Genomic DNA, 6,041 nt, shown 5'->3' with positions numbered 1-6,041 from the left:
CCATTCTGACTATGTATCCCAGTGGGTGGATGTGCTAGTCTAGCCAAGCCTGTCCTGTGCCTACACTGGCCCATCCCCAGCCTCAGTCCCCATGCTCCACGGTGAAAGTAATGGCCCAGGAAGGCAGTCCCCAAAGTTCCCCTATGAGACTGCTTGGAGCCCCGAGTCTTGCATATTTCAGCAGGTGCTGTGGCATAGTTTGAAAAGGGCTGCCCTCAGTTTCAGCATTCTCTAGCAAGTGCTACAGCCTGGTTCAGCCAGGCTCGCTTCCAGTCCTCATGTGAACTGGTGGGAGCTGAGATCTAACTTGATCTGGCCTGCCCCCTGACCTGGTTCTCACTCATGTCAATGTGGGCTATGGACTAGACCAGCCCAACCTGCTCCCTCCCCGCCAAACTCAACTCACACATTCTGATGGCGGTGCTATAGCCCAGTCTGTTCTGGCCTACCCCCACTCTGCCTCTTGGGCTCAATTGTAGGAATTGAGGCCTAGTATAGGAGTTCCCCAAGTTCCTTTACTAGGCCCACTCTCAGTCCAGATCTCATGCACCCAGATCTCGGGCTGGTGCAACAGGCTGTGTTTGGCATGGTCTACCCTCAGTTTCAACCTTTACAAATGCTGGTGAGTGTTGCAGCCTGGCCCAGTTCACTCCCCTTCCATCCCTGGCTCCCACGAATGTGAGTTCCATGATCCAGCTGGTTCAGCTCATTACCACCTCCAGCTCTCCAGGCAAATCCATGAGCCCACAAATCATCTTTAGAATCTGCACCAAATCCAGTTTTTCATGTCTGGGTGGGTGCTGCAGCTCAGCCTGACTTGGCCCATCTCTGCTCTGACACTTATGAACAGTGTCATGACCAACCAAGCATATCACTCAGCCCCATTGTGCATGCACCAGCAGGCAGCAGGCAATGCTATTTAGCCAAGCCCAGATTTCCCATGTGGGTGGGTGTCCTGGCCTGACCCAGACATGGCCTCTGGTTTCCCCTCTTTAACCCACTCCATCATAGTTCCCTCACCTAGCTGTAATTGCAGTGGCTCAGTCCATGGAAGCTCCTAGAAGTCACTTCTCAACTGTCAAACATGCCCTTGGCAGCAGCTCCCATTCCAATAAGTACCCAGGCCCCCTTCCCTCAGCAATCTGCAACCTCCAGTCTATAGACTAGTGTGGCATGTTCTGGTCTGACATTCCTCACTTTCCCTACATATCTAAAAAAAAAAAAGAAGAAGAAGAAGAAGAAGAAGAAAAAAAGAATAGGTAACTATGTTGCTATGTTGGTACACTGGTATAGTTAACTCAAATTTGGTATAACCATGTCCAGAATGCCTGCCAGCTGCTAGCTGTTTATCTCTTCAACACTTGCCAGGCACAAGGCAGTAGCCTATACCAGGGAAAGTTAAATTTAAAAATTATTATAGGGTCTGGCACAATGGCTCAATAGCTAAATCTATATCTTGCAAATGCTGAATCCCATTTTGGTACCAGTGCATATCCCGGCTGCTCCACTTCCCATCCAGCTCCCTGCTTGTGGCCTGGGAAAGCAGCCAGGGATTGCCCAAAGCCTTGTTAACCTGCACTGATGTGAAAGATGCTTGGCTCCCAGGTTAGAATTGGCTCCGCTCTGACCATTGTGGCCATTTGTGAAATGAACCAGCTGATGGAAGGTCTTTCTGTTTCTCCTTCTTTCCAATAAAAATAAATAAATATTTGTAAAAGAATGACTACAAGTTCATCTTGTAGCTCTAGTCTTACAGTTTGGCTCCTGTTCCAAAGAGGTGGAGTCTATTTCTCCAGGCCTTGATTATTTTGGCTTTGTGTCTTTTTAACATGGTAAAAATAAATTTTTGATCACTGGCCCGGGTTCCTGACACAGCTCCTAAAACTTGCAATTTCTTGAATGATAGGAGGGCTAGGATCATCTTTTAATATCATAGCTGGTCTTTGACACTAGTTTCTGATCTTGACTTTCTAAAACTCTGGGAGTTTTCTAATAATAGGAGCAACTTTTGTTCTGGTGAGGCAGTTTTTTGTGGACTCCTTGGCACTCTCAGAATAACAGCTTGTTAGAAAAAAATCAAAGATCAGAGCAGTGCTATTGGACAGTGACTACAGCTGCCTGTGGCAATAGTACGCCATAGGGGTGCTGATCCAGTGCCCCACTAATGTGCCTGGGAAAGAGCAGCAAATGGTTCAAGTCCTCAGTCGTATCTACAGATGTGGAAGATCTGGAAGAAGTTCCTGGCTCCTGACTGGCTCCACTTTGGCCACTGTGACTCTGGTGAGTGAACTAGCAGATGAAAGATATCTCTTTCTCTCTCTTTCTCCCTGTCTTTCCTTCTCGGTAACTCTGCCTTTTGCATAAATAAATAAATAAATAAATAAATCTTTTTTATTTAATTAATTACATATTGCATTATGTGACACAGTTTTATAGACACTGGGATTTCCCCTCCCCAAACCTTCCCTGCATGGTGGATTCCTTCACCTTGTTGCATAACCACAGTGCAAGTTCAGTTGAGATTCCTTCATTGCAAGCATATACCAAGTATAGAGTCCAGCATCTTATTGTCCAGATGAGTTCAACGGCTTCTTAGGGAGACCTTGTCTGGTCTGAAGGTAGAGCCAGCAGAGTATCATCCCGATCAATTAAAAGCTCCAACATGACATCAGCAATAATTTATAATATTATGGAATTAATTGACATAGTATTGAGTAACCAATATGTTAAAAGAAGAAGAAAAATGCAAGTTCTGAACCACATCCTGTGATTACTTCATTGACATTTCAATTTTAGTTTATATACAAAAAGTTCTATACATCTTAAAATAGCTATAGATTACTGTTCAGCTGTCTTGTGTCTATTTTCATTATAATATTTAGCCTTTAATAGCGTTGAAGCATAATTTTGCTAAACCTGGCTATTTTTTCAGGTAGTCTAGACTGGCTTATAACTCCAACAAGACATGTATCAACAGTTTAGTTGCAGAGCAGTTTTAGGGTGGTGTGCAGAGAAATCCTCAATGCCCTAGTGAGGAGTAACTAATATTTCACGTCTTCCTCACACCTTCTAGGGTGATGGAAGATTTCTCCGCTCTCCCACCTCATTACGGAATAACATAGGGAATTAAAAGTATATTAGGTTTTACAATTCTTTGATGCTGATCATAAGCAGTCTGACTCACATTGATTGTTGTTTCATTGGTTACTTCACAATATCTGATTGCATGTGAGATAGGCTGAGGTTGAGATAATATTACATCTTACAGGTAGTATTTTTCATATTGACATCATTTCATCTTAAATTAAGGCAAACATGTGGTATCTAACCTTTTGGGATTGGCTCATTTCCATTAACATTGTGGTTTCCACTTGGGCCCATTTGGCCACAAAGAACTGCATTTTGTTGTAATAGCCGAGTAGTATTCCATGGAGTAGATGAACCATAACTTTCTTATCCAGTCTTCAGCTGATGGGCATTTTGGTTGCTTCCATGTTTTTGCAATTACTGATTTTTAAAAAAATACTGAAAAGATAGGGTCATAAGCAAAGTTTGAATCTTTCAACCCTAAATTCATTTTCTGTGAATGCATGGAGACTGAGTTAATAATCAACCACAACCATATCTGGGTCTGGTGTTGTGGGGTAGCACTAAAGCTTCTGCCTGTGAGGTCAATATCCCATGTGGGTTCTGGTTCAAGTCCCAGCTGTTCTGCTTCTGTTCAAGCTCCCTACTGATGGTCTATGAAAAGCAATGAATCCCTGTTTTGACTTTCAAAACAAAGTAGTAAATCTTTTTAAAAAAAAATTCCTCATGTCCATATAATTAAGCCTGAGCAAAAATCCCCAATTCAAAGTTGAGAAAATTTCCTAGATGATGAGCACATGTGCTCCCAGATATTTCAAAACTTTGTGCTTTCTGGCTGATCATGTGTTAATAATATCCTTTATTATAAAATGATAAAGGTAAATAAGGTGTCTCTCTCAGTTCTGTAGACATTACATCAAATTACGAAACTGAAGAAGGGTGTGGGAATCTCTGACTTGTAGCTAAGTTGGACAAAGTGTGTGCACTCTAACACCCAGTACTTGTGCCTGGCCTCTAAAACAGAGGGCATTGTGTGAGACTAAGCTCTTAAACTGTGAAGTCTGTACTACTTTGGGTAGTTAATGTCAGAATTTAATTAAGCTGCAGGATTCTCATTTGGTGTCTATAGAGAATTAGAAACTTGTTTCGCATGAGAAATTTCCATGTTTTATGTTAGAGGTATGAATTAATAAGCAGTCTTCTTTTAGTCTTAGATTGGCCATGAATATTGGAAAGAAGGATGATACATAGTTCTGAATGTGAGTCTTATCTTAAGAAGCCCTGCATGCTTCTGGTTTCACTGTTGGTAAGACCTTACTTGCCATCTTTAAGAACAATGGAAAGAAGACCCAGTCACTCCAGCTGATTCAACCAGAAAGCCCAATCCTAAATATCATCCCACAGAAGAAATATGTATGTCCGCCCAAGATCAGTTCAGCACTGCCCAGCTTAGAAAAACTGTCTTGATGTTCTCAGTGCAATTGCCAAGATGTAGAATAAGCCACAAATAAATTACTGCAGTTTAAGGTCACTAAGTTTTGGGGTGGCCTGTTATACACTACTGCTAAGATTTACTTTAATACTCAATACATGTTAATTCCCCTTTAAAAATTTAAATAAAATATTTATTTGAAAGGAAGCATAACAGAGGCAGAAGGGGAGAGAGGGAGAGAAAGAGAAATTTTAACCCTCTGTTTCACTTCCCAAATTGCCACAACAGCCACAGCTGGGCCAGACTGAAGTCAGGAACCAGGAGTTTCATCCATGTCTCCAACATAGGTGGCAGGAGCCTAGAGACCTAGGACATCTTCTGATTCTTCCCAAGTTTCATTACGAGGGAGCAAGATTGGAAGTGGAGCAGCAAGGACTTCAGCTAGTGCTCATGTGAGATGTAACATTACAACTGGTGGCTTAACTCATTTTACTATTGTACCAACTAACACCCCACCTCAATTCCTAGTGATATTGGAATAGATATCAGTAACCACGTATTACCACTGATATTTTTATTCTTATAAACTGTCACATAAAATTCCACAAAATAATTGGAATTTTCACACTTGCCCTTTCTGTTTCAAAGCATATTTTCAACTCCCTGAATTCCTGTTCATTCCTGATACTACTCAAGAAATGTAATTTTACTGCTCTCAATTGTTTTTTCTTAATTAGAATCATATAGAAAAAGGTACATGTGTTTTCCAAAAAAATTCAAGCACCTATAAAACTGTATCACATAATACAATGTTATTAACAATAAAAAATAAAGATATGAAAAAATAAATAAATAAAAATACTATATAATCCAAAAATCCATTTCAGGTTATATTTAATACTGTATTTAATAAAGCATAAATAATTAGTTTGTTGTGATAAATGCACTCCCATGTTCACTGCAGCATTGTTCAGAGTAGCCAAAGTAATGAATCAATCTAATGCTCATCGATGGATGAACAGATTAAAAAAAAGGTGATAGACATGTGTAATGGAATACTACTCAGACTTAAAACAGAAGGAGGCCCTGTCTTCTGTAACAACTTAGATGCATCTAAAGAACACAGTGATAGGTGAAATAAATCAGGTGCAGGAAGGCAAGTATTGCATGACTTCATTTACATGTGGATTTTAAAAAGTCAGATTAATAGAAGAGAACAGAATGTATTGCTTAGAGACCAAATGATGAGGGATCCGGAGGACAGTGATTAAAGTCTAAGATTTTCAATTATACCTAAGGAATAAGGAATTTATTTAACATTGTAGTGGCTGCAGTTAGGAACAATATGCTACATACTGAAAATCACTCAGAACGTTTTCTAATATTTTCATCACAAAAAAACATGCTTTAGCATTTGAAATGATGATATGCTAATTAACTTGATTTAGCCATTCCATACATGTCAAAACATTATGTTGCACACTACAAATATACAAATATATATTTTAGGGAAGCTTATTGG

Source organism: Ochotona curzoniae, unplaced genomic scaffold, assembly GCF_017591425.1.
Source record: "Ochotona curzoniae isolate NIBS_2020 unplaced genomic scaffold, NIBS_Ocur_1.0 scaffold_2683, whole genome shotgun sequence".
Lineage (NCBI taxonomy): Eukaryota > Metazoa > Chordata > Mammalia > Lagomorpha > Ochotonidae > Ochotona > Ochotona curzoniae.
The sequence above is the reverse complement of the archived record's forward strand: the minus strand, read 5'-3'. Positions refer to the sequence as shown.